Source organism: Gymnoscopelus microlampas (genome assembly GCF_963454915.1).
Source record: "Gymnoscopelus microlampas genome assembly, chromosome: 11".
NCBI lineage: Eukaryota > Metazoa > Chordata > Actinopteri > Myctophiformes > Myctophidae > Gymnoscopelus > Gymnoscopelus microlampas.
The window spans coordinates 20,433,176-20,451,743 of record NC_139948.1 but is presented as its reverse complement, the minus strand read 5'-3'; the positions used below and the strand labels follow the sequence as shown (position 1 = coordinate 20,451,743).

Genomic DNA, 18,568 nt, shown 5'->3' with positions numbered 1-18,568 from the left:
TGTACCATTTCAACCAAATACAAGCGGGTGCTTTCTAACGTGCGTCAGGGTGCAGGCCAACAAACATCACAGAAGAGCCAGGGGCTGCTACCATATATTCTGGTGAGTACTGTAACTTTAAACACTAAATATTACTACATTTGGCTAATTAAATAATGTACTGGTAGATATCTCAATAAAGATACGATAGTCTGTAGCCTCCCTTAAATAAATGAAAGCATAGGTTTTTATTTCATGCATAGGCTTAATGAAGTGTTTTTAAAAAATGGATTTTTATTAATTCCACCATGGCATTTTTCCATTTTAATTGGGCCAGGGAGCAGATAAAGGCTATTTCCTAATCAACCTTACCTAAAAAGAAAGGAGAAGAAAAATACCATTACTTCATCAAGTAATCAACAAATATATAAAAATAGGTGAAACATTGGCCAAATTGTCAAATAATATGAGAAAGAGGCAATTTAAAAAAAAATAGCCAATCTACAAGCTTGTAGATCTGCTATTTTCACAATATTCATCTGTGGAACTGAGTCAAATAAAATTGAATGCCAACATTCCAAGTGCATGTCAGGGTAGGGGGTCCCCAGTTCAAATATGATTGTTTTTGGGGTCCTGGCCTGAAAAGTCTACACAAAATTGCCAGGTAGCCTAGCTGAAGTAAGCCTACAGTCAGCTCTTAAAGGAGTAGTTCACCCCAAAAAATATATAATATTTTTTCAATCAATTACACAACACTGAAGCCTTGAATTCATGGAGATGTTTTTGTCACATTACGTAAAAGTACTGATTATGCACAATATCCCATTTCACCTGTTTACAAATTAATGTATACAAATCAGTTGAAAATAGCAGATGTACAGTACATGTACTTAGTTACTTTCCACCACTGTTAAATACAGAATAGATATTGTAGTTATTAATTATAGCAGTTCCCTCATTTTTTTTTTTTTTGTGTTGTGTTGCAGGTCACAGGAAGATGCTTTGGAAGTGTAAGTATTGCCCTTTTAACTGTGACAAGAGAGCACAGCTTTTTAAACATTATAGGCTAAAACATGGAAGTTATGCAAGAACCGAACCAATTCCTTGCTTACATCAGGAATGTCTATGTACATTTAAATCACTCAATGCACTAAAAGTGCACTTATCCCGGCTTCACAGCAAACCTCCAGATCAGCAACCATGTTTAGATGTTCCAGTTAAGTTTTCCTGCCTCTCATGTGATTTTTCTGAGTCTTGTTCTGAGACTGAATACTTTACTCACCTGTATAATGCACACTTAAAAGTTAACCATAAAGTCAGGTGCCCTTATAAGGACTGTGACTATGAATGCAGTGTCCACAGCACTTTCAAAGCACACAAGAGTAGAAAACACAGGGAACAGAACTGGAAGATGTTTAATATAGCCATAATTGGTTGTGATTATGTTAGCAATGACAGTGATGCTGAACAAGATCAGCTGTCAAATGATGATGATGATGATATGGAGAAATTAGAAGAGGTGAGTGAAGAGGCTAGTGAGAAAGAACTTTGTGATTTAGAAAACCAGCTTACGCACAACCTAGCATCACTTCTGTTAAAGATGCATGCAGTTCTGCACATACCAGAGAGTTCTGTGCAAGAAATAGTACAACAGCTTTGTCAATTCAATAAGCTGTCAGAGCCACTTCTGCATAACAGAGTGAAGGCTGTCTTGAAGACATATTATCCAGACATGGATGAAACCATTGTGAGAGAGGTTACTAGTGCTGTGTCAGAAAGTAACATGATAGCATTGTGTGCTAAAGCAGGACCCCTAGGAACTACTAAAAAGAGAGCAGCCTATGTATGCAGAGAGTTTCCACTGGTAAACCCATTAGAATTTGTTGTGAAAAAAAGGAAAAAAACAGTTGCGTATGTCCCCATTATTCCCATGCTCCAGAAGTTGCTTAACAAAAGTGACGTGTTGAACAAAGCCATGTCAGAAAAAGTCCAAGTGCAAGAGGAATACAGATCATATGAAGATGGCCAGTACTTTAAAGAAAACACTCTTCTTGCAACGGATGAGTTCACAATTGCTCTGGGCCTTTACATTGATGACTTTGAAGTTGCCAATCCTTTAGGGACATCAAGGGTGAAACATAAGATGTGTGCAGTATACTGGGTCATTCTGAACATACCTGCAAAATACAGGTCAACCCTCAACTCAATCCAACTTGCTCTACTGTGTAATACATCCACAGTCAAAGATTGTGGTGGTTATGACAAAGTTCTGCAACCACTTATCTATGATCTAAAGTTATTGGAGCAGGACGGTGTTTACCTGGAGAAACTAGGTGCAAGTGTAAAAGGCACAGTCTTATTTGTTGCTGCTGATAATCTTGGTGCTCACTCTCTTGCAGGATTCTTAGAGAGCTTTTCGAAAGTTGACAAGTTCTGCAGATTCTGTCTGGCAAGCAAGTGTGACGCTCTGGATCATCAACAAGAGGTATGTGATGGATTCTTCACACTCAGAGACAAAGAGTCCCATGATAGGCAGGTGCAGGAGGTTAAAGAGGACCCAGCATTGAGGCAGAGTTATGGTGTGAAAGGAGCATGTCCATTAACTGAGAATTTGGAGCACTTTCATGTGGTCACTGGTTACCCTCCTGACATTTTACACGATCTCTTGGAAGGCATTGTTCCATATGAGCTATCTCTGTGTCTTACAGACCTGATACGCAAGAGGTATTTCACACTAGGAACGCTAAATCAGGCCATCAGGTGCTTTAATTACACATTTACTGACAAAACAGACAGACCTCAGATTATTGCAAAGGGATTTTCCAAAAAAGGGACTATTGGTGGAAATGGCCATGAGAATTGGTGTCTCATAAGGCTCCTTCCATTTTTTATTGGTCACTGTGTCCCTGAGGGTGACAACACTTGGGAAATTCTCATGCTTCTCAAAGACATTGTTGAGCTAGCTGTTACACCAAGGCACACAGAAGAGACAGTGCATTTCCTGGACAGTAAGATCACAGAGCACAGGCAGCTGCTGCAGTCAACGTTTCCTGATTACAAATTAAAGCCAAAGCATCACTTTGTGGAACATTACCCAGAACTTATAAGGAAATTTGGCCCTCTGTCTGAGGTGTGGACGTTTCGTTTCGAAGGGAAACACAAATTTTTCAAAAGGGCAATACGCAATGCTCAAAATTTCAAAAATGTTGCCATGACACTTGCTAACAAGCACCAGAAAGCAGCCAGTTACCATCTTGACTCTAACTCATATTTCAGACCATCAGTTGAGATGACGAAAGTTACCCCGGTTTTGCTTGCCTCATTCCCTTTGAATGTTCAGAGAGTAATTGCTCAAAACATTACAAATCCAGGGTCAGTTCTTGATGTGTCATCTGTCTGTGTAGATGGAGTCAAGTATCAACCAAGTATGATAGTCTCTACTGGCTCATGCGCAGGTCTCCCTGATTTTGTCCAGATTGAAAAGATTGTTGCAGCTAACACAGAAATGATGTTTGTCTGCAAAAAAATGACAGCCTGGTACTTTGAGCATTTAAGATCTTACCAACTTATCTCATCTGCCCTGTGTAGTGAAGATGTCAGAGTTGAATGATGTTTTCCCATTATCTGCATACACGGTCCAACAAGAACTTATGGTAACACTGAGACGATTTGTTATATGCTAAATCACCCTTTTCATGTCAAGGACCCCTACCCAAATGTGTACCAGGGACCCCCAGAAGAGATTTGTGTAATTTATTTTGTAAATGATTGAAATATTTAGATCTATAAGCCAATCTAGAAGCTCAGAATGCAAAATGTGAATATCCTAAATATAAAATGGGGCTAAAATGGTTAAACTGAGTGTGCTGTTATTTTAACTCATTTTGCTAGACTCCACCTTAAGAAACCCTGTGCTAAATTACTTTTTTTTTTCCCCACCGCAGATGGCTGTACAACAGAAATTAACCATGAGGGTCATACTCTCGGCGGGAGATATACGGAAGCTGACAATGACGCCACGACCTGGCACACTTGAAGATTTAATTGGCTGGCTCAAAAACACTCTCCAAGCAAACTACAACTTCTCCTTACTATATGAAGACCCTGATTGGGACAACAAACTGTGTAACCTCAACGATCTCGCTGAGCTCCCAGAGAAGCCAACCATCCAAGTCATCCCTGTAATTGAGCTGGTACCAATACCAACAACCACTGAAGAACCTAACTTAGATACTTCTAGTGACACAATCATCCTGCAGGCAGACACAAGCAGCCAGGAAGACACAAGCAGCCAGGAAGACACAGAGATCCTGTCCAACTCCTCTCTAGGTAGAAGGTCAGACTGGCCAGAGGTATTTGAGATTCCCGATTTTGGTGTTGATGTTGATTATAGACTCAATCAAGGTAACCTGATGTATATGAGGGATCAAACCCACCTCAAAGTGACAAAAGAGCTCAAACATAATATTCTGGATAAACTGGCTCAGACCATGTATGCATTTACTCCATACCCCTCCAAGAGTGATCGTGTGGCCGTTGCTAAAGCCTTAATAGAGAAACACCCGTGTCTTGCCCAACGATCTGCACGCATTGGCTGGAAAGGATGGCAGAGCAGTCTGTTTTGGAAGATGGGAAATTATAGACAGAAAATGCGACAGATGGGTCGACTTGATGTCTCTGTCAATGGTGGTAAACGTGGAAGAGATGGTGATGTTGACCGTGAACCTCCCAACAAAGGCATCAAGAAGGCAAGGAAAGGGGAGCTAAATTTCCTGCCTCAATATCCAGAGGGGTTGGATGACCACAAAATGGAAGAAGCTCGTCAGGCTCTCCTCAATGAAGTGATGAAGACGAAACCAAGTGGACCCTTCGTTAAGAAACAGATGGACCTGACCTTTGCTTTTAGAAGAAAAGAAATAGTCACAGAAACGCCTGCTATCAGCCAGATGGTACAGCGATGGCCAGCTCTTTTCACAGAAAGCCAGGTAAGTTTTGAATATTTACAAAATAGGACTTTGTAGCCTTGTTTTCAAAATTTAATGTTCAATAATGCATTTATGCATGGCACACAATACATTTCTGTTGATAATTATATTTTTTTGCTTGTGCCAATTTACGGATCATCATGTAGCTGAGGGTCACAGTTTTTGATTATTTGACCATGGGCTTATATGATGTTTGCTCTGTTTCAGATTTGGTGCGAGTTCAACAGGGTGGTGGGGAAAAATCTCCGTGACCTTTTCTTTGGAGCGCTTGACCAGTTGTCCCCAAGGCTGATTGACCTTTTCAGGAAGAAGAAAGGTGTCACCGGACAACGTCTGTGTGAGCTTTTACTTCAGACCAAGGTGAGTTGTCTGCACTACTTCCTCTTCCCTTGATCTCTGTTCCTCTACTTTCCCTTTTCATTTGCAAACTTTTTTCTTCTCATGTCATCTATTCTCATATCTCTCTCTATCATTTCCCCCTTTAATTGTTTTTTTATTCATCTGTATCTTTTTCTCATATCCTGTCTTCTCCCGCCGTCTCTGCTTAGCTCTATTCTTGTTTCATCTCTTTGCCTCTATCCTCTGCCTTTCTGACCTACTCATGTACTATCCAGTCCTGAAAATATGCAGTGAATTTGGGGTAAGTTCATATAAACATATTTGAAGGTTAATATACTTGTGTTATATCCGCTGTCTTCCAGACCACAGAGCCAACAGATGTCAGGTCCGTCTGTCTCCGGGGGTTGCCAGTCATCTTAGGGGACGATCCTGCTGTCTTCTTCAAGACTTGCTCCGTAAGTAACTTAATTTGTTTTAAATGTTGCAGGTGTATATATCAGGGTTTCGGCTAGACAATTTGGGGGCCGGCCACCATGGCCGACAGGATTATATTTTATCGGCCATCTTATAATTAACGTCGCATGCGTGTTTGCAGATACATGCACCAAATCTGATCATTACACCTCATTACGTTAGCCCTGCACTTCTCGAAAATAAATGACACTGATATAGATTTTCATTATCTGTTCCTTAGATGCCAAGTTATAGAACCATATTTGATGCACAGTTTTGATACAAGTATGGTACTTGTAATGTACAGATCCAAATATGGCATTAATCCTTTTAAGAATTACTTTAGTGCAGGTTTATATTGTGCAATTCTTTACATTATTGCAACCTTAGGTCGCACTTACTACAGAAAGCTGCTCCAGGTGTCCGTCCGTCACTCCGTCACTCCGTCACACACGTCACACTTTTGCCCTGCTCATATCTCCGCACCCATTGCCCCGATCCATGCCACATTTTGCACACACACTCCTTACCTGCCAAACTACACCCTCCAAGGACCCCCGGAGCTCCAGGGACCCCCAGCTGCCTCGGGGACCCCCAAGTGTAAAAAATGAGCACATGTGGACAAATTACCAAATGACCACCCCAACGGGGCTGCTCACGGGGCATTCCCGGGGACCACCCACTCCTGGTGCTCCAGAACGGATGCAAAAGTGGTGGCGCCCCCAGTGGAGGACCCCCTGCCACTGCAGCTCACATAAAATGCCGTAACTCGGGGGCTTGCCCCCCACAAACAATCCCTCCTTTCCCCTATAAACACACTCTCTCTCCCACACCACACCACACACACACACACCAACAGCTCTTGCCTGCACACCTTTGCTTTTGGTCTGCCATTGCCCACACAACTAGGAACCAATCGCCGTTACAGCCCTCTTCTGTATACATGTGACCTACGGTCGCTTATCTCCCGATTTTCACAGCATTATCTAATGGTATGATTATATCCTGTCCTTGTCCATTTATTTCTTTCTGTGTTAGGATGTAAGTGAGATGTCCCTGTACAGTGAGACACCAGTGGGAATCCTCTGCATCGATCCAGAAAGCCCGCAGCTCAACCCATCCAAAGTCGGGATCATCTTGGAAGGGAGTATGGTGATGGAGGTGGCCAACCTGCCTCAGGCCGTCTGTCTTCTTTTCGGTCTGATTTATGCCCTGCACCTTGACTACCCGAAGCGCATGAAAAATACATGCAACTTCATACAAAAGGTAATGCTCAACTTGGGTAGAAGTGAGCTGCCACCCAAGGTTCGAAGCTTGCAAGATCAGCTGGAAGCATAAAACATGGGTTCAAAACTAACCACTTCATGTCTGTAGCAGTAGAATACTTTTGCACTTTTAGAGCAACATGAAGTGAACTGGCACCCCCGTACATTTCAATCACTCAATGCACTAAAAGTGCACTTATCCCGGCTTCACACCAAACTTCCAGATCAGCAACCATGTTTAGATGTTCCAGTTAAGTTTTCCTACCTCATGTGATTTTTCTGAGTCTTGTTCTGAGACTGAATACTTTGCTCACCTGTATAATGCACACTTAAAAGTTAACCATAAAGTCAGGTGCCCTTATAAGGACTGTGACTATGAATGCAGTGTCCACAGCACTTTCAAAGCACACAAGAGTAGAAAACACAGGGAACAGAACTGGAAGATGTTTAATATAGCCATAATTGGTTGTGATTATGTTAGCAATGACAGTGACGCTGAACAAGATCAGCTGTCAAATGATGTTGATGATGATATGGAGAAATTAGAAGAGGTGAGTGAAGAGGCTAGTGAGAAAGAACTTTGTGATTTAGAAAACCAGCTTACGCACAACCTAGCATCACTTCTGTTAAAGATGCACGCAGTTCTGCACATACCAGAGAGTTCTGTGCAAGAAATAGTACAACAGCTTTGTCAATTCAATAAGCTGTCAGAGCCACTTCTGCATAACAGAGTGAAGGCTGTCTTGAAGACATATTATCCAGACATGGATGAAACCATTGTGAAAGAGGTTACTAGTCCTGTGTCAGAAAGTAACATGATAGCATTGTGTGCTAAAGCAGGACCCCTAGGAACTACTAAAAAGAGAGCAGCCTATGTATGCAGAGAGTTTCCACTGGTAAACCCATTAGAATTTGTTGTGAAAAAGGGGAAAAAAACAGTTGCGTATGTCCCCATTATTCCCATGCACAAAAGTGACGTGTTGAACAAAGCCATGTCAGAAAAAGTGCAAGAGGAATACAGAAATCAACACTAATCAACTTGAAGAATTGCTCTGATTTAATGTTTTTGTTTTGTTTCCTTAGTTTTCCTTTTGGTGTTTTTCCAATTACCTTCAAAGAGTTATGCAAAGATCAGCTGACAGTATAAAAGGGGTTCAAATAGTTCATAACTAAGCACTTTATCTTCAGCCTTAAGTGTTATTCAAAGATCAGCTGACAATGTAAAGGCTTGTAAATAGTTCTAAACAAAGCACTTTATCTTTAGCAGTAGTATACTGTTAAACTTTTAGAATGTTTGCTGTACTGTTTACGGTGTGCTTTATTTTATATTCTGTATACACAAAGTAAATGCTCATACAGTGTGGTACATACACATTGATTAGAGTACAATATGACAATCCAGAATGCATCAAAGTAACCCAAACCAATTTGACATTTTATCCAATAAGTCTGTATGTGTGTGTACTATTTGTGCATGACTTATTCATGTAGGCTGCAGCATACTGTATGTGTATAAAACATTTTTTGTATTTTGTGTACATTTTGCCTTAAGCTTGTTCCATTAATGTTCGTCCATTTGAAGTCACCTGTTCTGTTGAGCACCATTTAAACAGAGTGTAACATATTGCTGCTGTCGGGCAGAAACCTTGTATGCCCATATCATCATCATCTTTAATCACACATCGGCACTGTGAGCTTGTACAGCTATTTTCAATATTTTAAAATGTGCTCTTACTATTTTAAAGTTTTGGACAAATGAGGCTTCCAACCGACAGCAACAATATCAAACCATGGAGTGTGATTCATTGAAATATTGACCATAATACTGTTCAGATGTTTAAGCACTATACGTGCATTTTGTTCAACAGCACAATGATGTCATGTTTTATGTGAAAATGTAATGTCCTAACCCAGGACATGAAGGGCAGATGTTTTTTTGCCATGCACTGTTAAAACGTAAAAAAAATGCTGGAAGTTGTTGAAGTTGGGGGGAGGGGGTAAGCTGAACATTTTGAAACCAAAGTTCAATGGTTGAAATAAACAAAGTCAATGTCATATTGTGTATTTGCTTATTTTATTTAAGATGCTAAGTGGAGTAATGTTTTGAATAATTAACTTTGCATTCTTAGTTATTAGTACAAAGATTTTTTAAGTTCAAATAACTTTGCAACTTAGTGCATTGAACTTAACATTCTTAGTTATTAGTACAACGATTTTTAAGTTAAAATAACTTTGCAACTTAGTGCATTGAACTTAACATTCTTAGTTATTAGTACAAAGGTTTTTAAGTTAAAATAACTTTGCAACTTAGTGCATTGAACTTAACATTCTTAGTTATTAGTACAAAGGTTTTTAAGTTAAGTCAACTTGGCATTTAGTTTATACAACTTAAATGCTTCAAGTGCAGGAAACATATTTTTTTTTAGTTGAATATGACTCAAGTTTTTCAATCACATAACTCAACTGTTTTAGATGCAACCAGTTTCCTAAATTTTTTTAAGTTTATTGAACTTCTCCGGGTTAACAGTGCAGGTAGAAGAGTAAATGGTTTGTAAGGCCTTCACTCTTTCTTAGTTAGTTATACTTATTAGTTACTGAACCGGAATATATCTGATCTGATCTATCCTGCCTCAACTCAACCTTATAAACTGGTAGGTGTCATTGTCATCCTACACGTTCGCCATATAAGGACGACCCTAGAGCATAGCCGTTTCGTTTATCATCCATGTATGGATATTTAGGAGGTGCCCGTACAGAGGATACCTCTGTAACAACACTGATACGTCCCAGGTGCATCCATGTGATGTTTTTTCGTTATAGTTATTCTATTTATAGTGGCTCATAGGAATTTATAGACTACCTGACGACCAGGAATAGATTGGTGACCACCAGAGAGTAGATGGCATCCGGGAGAAGTTTGGGTTGGCGCCCCAGTCTGTGTCTTCCATGAGGAAGAAGCCCAACAAATCCACGGTGAGGCCTTTAGGAGGGCCATTCAAGCAATCGCTAAGGGAGGCTGCAGTACCACCACAGGCCAAGACACCATCACACCAGAATTAAATGTTTGGAGCGGGGTAGTCTGGTGCAACGCACAGGTCCTGGACCTGGTGAGACGGAGGAGGAGCCCGGCCACGAGGCCATCCACAGAGCCTAGTCCCTCCACGTGCCAGAGTATCTCCTCTCCCCCATTCCTGGCAGAGTAGTTTCGGACAAGTGTATTAAGTGGCCCTGTCTTTCCCTATTTAGGACTGACCGTGGGTAGCTACCTGGGACGTAAGTCGGGGCTTCATCAACCCTGGCTGGATCACCTGGGCGAGGGTGTATGTTGCGAGACCCGAAACATCCTATGACCCCACACTGTAAAATCTGATTTCATGTAATGGTAGACCTTACTTAAAAGAAAGAGTACTCTTTACTCATTTCGGCTTAATTTGTTGACTCTACTAGATGAAATCTAGTAGAGTCAACTTTCTGGTGAGGAAAGTAATTAAACTTTGTCTTTTCAGTAACCCTTACTTAACATTATAAAGTGAGGAGGATTTGTAAGTAAACTAATGTCTTTTCAGTAATCTTTACTTAACATTATAAGTGAGGATGACTTTTAGTGTTTTATTAAACTTATGTCTTTTCAGTAATCCTTACTAAACATTATAAGTGAGGAGGATTTGTATTAAACTAATGTTTTTTCAGTAATCCTTACTTAACATTATAAGTGAGGATAATTTTGGTGTTTGTATTTATCTATTTATATGCATAATATAACATATACGTATATGTATATGTACATGTGACACTGATAAAGCTCAAAGATCAGCAAAAAGACTGCAAAGGTCAACCCTGGTTATGTCGAATGGTGGGTTACATCAATAGTCTACAACTTTTCAATAAGAAGTTATAGATTTTTGAAATAGTTCAAAGTTAAGCTTTTCTCACAATTTTCAAAAATATTTTTTTTAAATTAAAAAACACGTTTTCAGACTCAAAAGAGGACGCTGAATCGAATGGGCTAGGTCTCGATTTTGTATGACCCTTAGAAAGTGGTTTAAACAAGCGTTAAAGTTTAGTAAACTTGAAGCTTTTTTCACAAACATATTATTATTTTATTTTGACCCCTCCACCCTCTTATTTATATGATATTGAGTCGAATGGTAGGTTACATCAATAGTCTAGAATTGTTTAATAAGAAGTTATAGATTTTTGAAATAGTTCAAAGTTTAGCTTTTCTCACATTTTTTAAAAATATTTTATTTTTAAATTAAAAAACACCTTTTCAGACTCAAAAAAAGACGCTGAATTGAATGGAATAGGTCTCGATTTTCTAGGACCTTGGGAAATACAAACGGTCACCAAAAAGATTGGACGTTGACTTTTGTATAAAAAACTGATTTTGTTGAGCACAAAATCTGTAACTAATCGCTCCAGATATTTTTTTTAAATCCGAAACTTCTCTCAATCCATATTGAGAGTAAGCCGGATTTTTTGGCACCGGCCCTGATTTTTTCTGACACTGATAAAGCTCAAAGGTCAGCGAAAAGACTGCAAAGGTCAACCCTCGTTAAATTTTTAGAAATTGTATTTTTCTTCGAGACTCTGGCTTTAGACTAATGTGATGGCGCTGATTCCAAATATGCAAGTTTCTTTTTTCTCGGACAACAGGAAGTGCCTCAAAAGGCCACTTCTTGGTTGGTTTTAGGGTGTTCCAAGCCTGTGATTTCTCCGAAATATTTTTTTTCCAAATCTACACGTAAAATAATGCTAAAATTTGAAATAATCAAACCCTAATATCAAATCATGATTTAATTATCCCTTAATTGGCTATGGTTACGGCTTCGCTATCTCGCTCAATATCTCGAATACGATAAGGACTTAGGGTCCACTTTTTGGATATGTTGTAGAGCTGGCTGAGACGCACACTTGGATGTCTTGTTTGTCCCGTTACGACACATTTCTATTTCTGACTTTGTCCTTTGATATGGTCTTAAGATATAAGACTCTATGTGCCTTCTGAATGTGTAGGAGGTCAACTTAGGAGTGTCATACCGGGACAAACAAGACATCCACACGTGCGCCTTGGCGAGCTGTACAACATATCCGAAAGGTGGATTCTAAAAATGCATCGATTTCGAGATATATCGCTTTATTGCGCGTAATAACTTGACATTTGACCCTAGCCAATTAAGGAGAATGGTAAGGCCGTGTCCGAGGAGAGTTATATGGGCGCGTTCGGGGCGACGCGCTGACCCAGAAACAGGTGTCCAATTTTGTTTTTACTCCTTTCAAACAGGTTTTCACTATTATCTCGGCCCCTAGGGGGCGCTGAAACAAACGGACAACGTATTATTGATCAGCTCTTCACCCCGGACGCGTCCATATAACTTTCCTCACACACAAACATGTGGTTCTGAAAATTAGGGTTATTGGGCTTCTTGAATAATTTGGCCACTAGGGGGCGCTGACACAATCGGACAACAGATTATTTATCAGCTCTTCAGCCCGGACGCGCCCATATAACTTTCCTCACACAGGGACATACGGTATGTATTTTTAATATTTTTTTTGAAAATTAAAAAAATAAAGTACAATAAAAAATTTAAATAAAATAAATGAAAAAAGTAATCGGAAAAACACGGCCCCCTCACGCATTAAGAGGGCAGGATGAGTCACCAGAACCAAGGACGGGTGTTTTTGATTAATCTAACATGGTTAAAATGGAGTTTGAAGTTACAATGGGTTTGTATAGGAAAGGGGCGTGTCTGATAAAATGAATATCAAATATCTAAATAATGAATCAAGCAACTTAAAAACTGTCTGGGTGGTTCACAAAGGCCTGAGTAGATGATAAAATGACAGAAAGTTTTTTTGAAAGTGAAATATCCCTTTTAAGTGTATTTATTTTTGGACATCACTTTACACAAGTGTATTCTAACATCACGTTTTGTGTGTGTGCTTTTGGTCCTGCTAAGTAAGGCTGTATTGTCTGAATTATCATTATAATCAATGGGGAAAGCCTCGCTCCTGTTCAGTCCAATCAGATGTAGGGTCTGTCTACTGCATCCTCCTAACTCTATGACTGTATCCTGTATACAATTCAAAGGGCTTTGAATGGTATACGGGGCGTATACCATGCACCGTTTCCGTATCCGCCCAAACCTAGAACCGCACTCAGGGTTGCCAGATCTGCTCATTATAATTTCCCTGCAAGATTTTATTTGAAAATAGCCGATCTACAAGCTCACAACGCGTCGCATCGCGACGCGTTGTGAGCTTGTAGATCTGCTATTTTCAAATAGCTGATGTATGTGTTAAAGTGCTCATGTTGCCCATGTCGCTTCTTTTGGGCTGGTTTTGGGCTGGTTTTCCTAGACCTGGTTGCTTGTTTCTCTCACAGAATCTGGCAACACTGACCGCACTACACATGCGCAGTTGATCACTGGAGAAGCGCGCGTAAGAAACAGGAAGAGAAGAACGGTCTTGTTGTTTTTCTACAGCTCTAGTCTGCTCCGTTCATTCATTCAGAGTTGTTATGCTAAGGTAAGTTAACGTTCACTGTATATACTATATATTTAGCAAACGTTGTCTTTTGTCATATTCCTCATACTTTTGTTGCTTAAGTTTATGTCATCGATTTATTTAGCGAAGTTAGCGAGGGACTCTCGTCCTTCTTTGTTTACCCCAGAGACACGGCCCGCTGGACTCCGCCATGTTGAAACTAGTGTTCGGTACAAACTTATTTACACACAATTACAATATTATTGTATCCAAGTGATGTTTAAAGCAGGGGTCTTCAACAGGGGGTCCTCAGAGTTACTACCCAGGGGCCGCCAAATCTGTGTGTGTGTTATATATTTATTTTTTACATTAACCACTTGAACCCTAGCATCCCTTTTCTGAGGGTAACCAAAAATAGCAGATCTAGAAAAATAGCAGATCTACAAGCTCACAGTGAGCTTGTAGATCGGCTATTTTTGGCAAAAAGGTTTGGTCTAGAGGGGGTAAAAAGAGCAGACCAAGTTGAAAAAAAAAGTTTAATCTGAAATACAATTTTATACAATATAGAGGGGGTCCCTGCTCCATCTCTCTCTCAGCTAGGGGTCTTTGGAAAACGTTGAAGACCTCTGGTTTAAAGCATCTATTTACTACTTTACTTTAGCCATATTTTATGTTTGTCATACAACTGTGTTGTTTAAAAAATGTTTAAAAAATGTTCATCTACAAGCTGACAACATGCTTTGTGATCTTGTAGATGTTCAGAAAATCGCTTTTATAAGAATATTATTTATAATAAATGTATTCAATTAAATGTTGCACCCCTGTGGGTTAGAAAAGCTAAACTGGCCTAGGGCAGTGGTTACCAAACTGGGGGTCCCAAGAAGATTATCTTAATGTTTTTCTCACTCAACAGTAAACAAACCAACATACAGTGTAAGTGCATACACTATACAGGGTATCTGCACATTTATAAAGAGACAACTTAAGAACTTATAAGACCTTTTTAATCCCTCTAAAACAGGGGCTTTCAACCAGTGGTCCGGGGACCACCAGTGGTCCTTGAGGGGGTTCCAGGGGGTCCCCAGGCAAATGAATAGTTAGTAACCAAATTGACCCTTATATGTCTGTAACTCTGAGTGTACAAATCCATTTGTACACTCTCAGAGTTAAATGAACACTGATGATGGTGATACAGTGTAGATTGGGACCCCCTAAAAAATCTAAATGGTTGAGTCCCTGGCATATATTTTCAAATGGGGGTCCCAGGGCTAATATTTGTCAATTTGGGGGTCCTTGATGCGAAAAAGGTTGAAAACCACTGCTCTAAAATATAAATGGACACACAACAAACTACAAAACATGGTCAAACATTGGCCACATTGTCAAATATTACCTAAGAAATAGGCGCACATTGTGAAAATAGAAGATCTACAAGCTCACATCACAACGCCTCGCGATTGTGAGCTTGTAGATCTGCTATTTTCACAAGCCCGCGGACCCCCATTTGAAAAGATATGCCAGCTAGGGAGTCCCATAAGAGAAGATTTTTACGTCTCTAGCAGTGATTCTTTTAATTTCAAGGACCCCCAGTTTGACATGCATTAGGCTACGGACCCCTATTTAATGGCATTTCTATCTCCGGGACCCCAATTTATATTGTAAAATCTATGTTAATTTAACCATAAGCCATAAGGGTCAATTTGGTTCCTAACTATCCATCATTTAGCTCGGTACCCCCTGGATCTCCCTCGAGGACCCCTGGGGGTCCCGAATTATCATTGTACCAACAATTAATGCGGTAGGGTTAGACAGTGGCACGTTGTGAGGGTGTAGGCTGGCCATTATTGAGAATGTTGTCCAAAATAGGGACACCAGGTTGAAAACAGACTATTATTATTAGTAGTAGTAGTAATTTGTATTATAGATTGTGGCTTATGTTGTTTGTATATTTGGCTGTTTGTCTTGACTGCAAGGCCCTTTGCTACTGTCTTGTCTAGCCTCATTTATGCCAGTGGTTGCCAGTGGTTATTTGTTTAATTCCTTTTTTTACTATTACTTAGTTATTTCTAATTGGCGTCTAGACATTACCAAACATTGTTTCTAATGTATATTATCCTTTTATCCCTTACCTCATAGAGCACTACAATGTTGCAGGACAGATATGCAGCCAGTGGAGCTAAGTGAGTAAGCTACTACTCATGTTAACACACCACTGATACCTGGCAGACAAATGACAAACATCTGACACACTTCAGTTTCTGCTATTAGAAACGTAATGCCAGGTTACACTTTTAAATTGTAATTGTTTATTTTTGTTATGTTTTCTGGCAGTCTGGCAGAGTCAACTGAGAGCCTAAGACCAGACCCAACAAGAAGGATGTTTCCCAGGTCTTGGACCTTGAATAACAACCCAGATGGGCCTTCATTGACTCATTGACCCCTGCTTCAGAGAACTGGAACATGTAAGCAAATGTATTCCTTTGAAGTAGGCCTGCATGTGCTTCCTTCAGTCAGTTGAATATTAAGAACACTAAGTATATTTTATTGTAGGACTAGTGCTCATGATGCACACCAGCAAATAGTTATTGATGGGGATGGGGTGGCGACTGTTGACGAATACAAGTATTTGGGTACAACGATTGATTCCAAGCTGACATGGAATTCCTACACTAATGCCATCTATAAGAAAGGTCAGCAGAGGCTGCATTTTATGCACAGACTGAGACAGTATAATGTGCAAAAAAGTGTAATGGTGCTCTTCCATCGATCCTTCGTGGAGAGTGCACTGACTTTCTGTTTTGTTTCCTGGTATGGCTCACTATCATTGGTTAATAAGAACAAACTCCATAAAATCATCAATGTATCCAGCAAGATAGCTGGGGTACGACATGAGAGTATAGCAGCAATGTATGAGACCCGGGTGCTTAGGAAGGGGAGAGCTATTGCTTGGGATAGAACGCACCCGTTATACAGTCAATACCACCTTTTACCATCAGGACGACGGTACACAGTGCCAATGTTGCAGGCTAGGGCTTCAAGATCATTTGTCCCTATAGGACTCCTGAACAAACAGGCCCCATCTCAGTTCTGTGCATACAATGTAATGTGATGCCTCTTGAATCATGACTGGTGGCCTTTTCCAGTTTGTATGTATTTTGTATTTATGTTATGTGTTTGTGATTTTTTTGTATCCTGATGGCACAAAAATGTTGTCTCTCTGTGATCTCTCTCTAGTTATGGATGAACACCGGTAGATCCTCGTTGGAGGAATGTGAACTGACCTGCTCTCTCTCTTTATCTGTCTGTGTCATAGGATGAACTCTGACGAATCCTCGATTGACGGAACTCCTACTTTGTACCCAAAGTGATCCGCTGTGGGACCTTAAGCAGCTGGACAAAGGTACAGTAATTACTGTTTCTGACGGAGTATCTCATGAAAGTATACGCTTGTTTAAATAACTGGCTGCTGTAAATTAATGTTTTTAACTTTGCAGCCCGCCTGACATGTCTCCACCACATGAAGTTAGGACATACATGCTCTGCTCACATCCTTGAGGTAAGAAATGTGCATATATGGCAATTTTCATATTTGACTATAAGATTCAGAATGCAACGCATACATTTTTTGTGATATTTTTTTGTTTTTTCTGTTTGTGTTTGTGTCAGTCTGCAGAAGACCCCAACACCTTTCTTCAGGCAAGACCACTCCACTCAGCCCTGCCGTCTGTGAAACCATCTGCACATGCCATTGGAGCCATGCCTGTATTGACCTTCCCAAAAGATGACACCTTTTTTATCCAGGGGGAGGCAGTATTGTGACCAGGATTACTACATGTTTTTGTGAGGGTACCTACCCTAGGAGACACGGGGAGAACATGCAAACTCCACACAGAAAGGCCCCTTCGCCAACCCCACCTAGGGGGTGGGCACTGATGACTCGGAGGAGAGGACACGCCCACAGCATCAACTGCGGGAATCGAACCCAAGACCTTCTAGCTGTGAGGCGACAGCACTACCAACTGCGCCACCGTGCTCCCCCCAAAAGAGGACACCTATGCCAGCATGATGTATCTCATGGCGAGTGATTACACCGTTCACCTCACATACCCCAAGTGGAACATGACTCATAGAAAAAGACCAAACGCCACCAGTTCAGTTCCTTGATGTTGCTGTAATACGGTTAGTTGATTACTCAGGTTAGTCACCAACAGAGCTTGGTACTGCTTTATTACCGCCAAGACGTCTTGGTAACAATTATTCTTCAACTGATGGACCCTGTGAAGTAAGGATCAGTTATGCCTCTCCCTCAAAGCACTTTATATATACATTGTATTGTCACGCTGGATGGTTTTTAGAATTGAATGTTTCCAGTTGAGTGTCCAGACTTGAGTGTCTGCTGTGTAAAGTGTGAAGTCCTCCCCCTGCCCAACTTTGCAGTGGTTCTCAAACTTATTCCAGTCCAGGATCCCCAAATTAATATTTGGCTTTGGACCCCCCTCTGAAAATAATCTGTGCCGCTGGGCCTCCCCATACACAATTTGGGTTGTTAAAATTATATCATGGGTTAAAGTAGTAAAACTGACATTGAGGCTATGTCAACAAATGTTCAGCAGGACCTCCTCAAATCCTTTCATGGACTCCTGGGGGTCCCTGCGTGGACCCCACTTTGAGAACCACTATTTTATAGCATGTGGGCCTGAGCTGCTTTATAAAAGAAAATAAATGCTGAAAATAAGAATGCTTCTGGTGTCTTAATTTAAGACTTTTCATTCTATTATTTTGAAGGAATTGCTTCTTATTGTAAGAGTTTTGGGGCTTATTATTATTCTCAGATTTAAGGAAAAAATCCTCAGAATCGGCTTAATAAAGAGAACAAAAATACCACATTTAAGCATATCTTTCTTAAATAACAAAGTATTCATTGCTTGTATTAAGCAGAACTTGCTTTAGATGTAGGCATTTTTGTCTAGTTTTAAGCACCAGTATGCTCTTTCAGTGGCTAGACTTTGTTTCTAGTTTTAAGAATTCTAGTATAGAAAAAAATGCTTACCCCATTGG

General features: G+C 40.3%; 1 protein-coding gene and 1 long non-coding RNA gene across 4 annotated transcripts in view; one reads left to right on the top strand and one right to left on the bottom strand.

Moving 5' to 3' along the window:
• Positions 1 to 18,568, bottom strand: part of LOC311054655 (voltage-dependent T-type calcium channel subunit alpha-1I-like) — a gene marked incomplete at both ends in the record, with an annotated part of 249,150 nt that overhangs the window by 221,518 nt on the left and 9,064 nt on the right.
• On the top strand, positions 13,475 to 18,248 carry LOC311055979. Of its 3 annotated transcripts, none has more exons than XR_014601839.1 (6): positions 13,475 to 13,552; positions 15,647 to 15,690; positions 15,842 to 15,972; positions 16,824 to 16,910; positions 17,005 to 17,066; positions 17,177 to 18,248. It is a non-coding gene; the product is annotated as an uncharacterized lncRNA (long non-coding RNA). The 3 variants fall into 3 exon arrangements; XR_014601840.1 differs by having other exon boundaries at positions 13,536 to 13,552; positions 15,647 to 15,694; XR_014601841.1 differs by lacking the exon at positions 13,475 to 13,552 and having other exon boundaries at positions 15,378 to 15,694.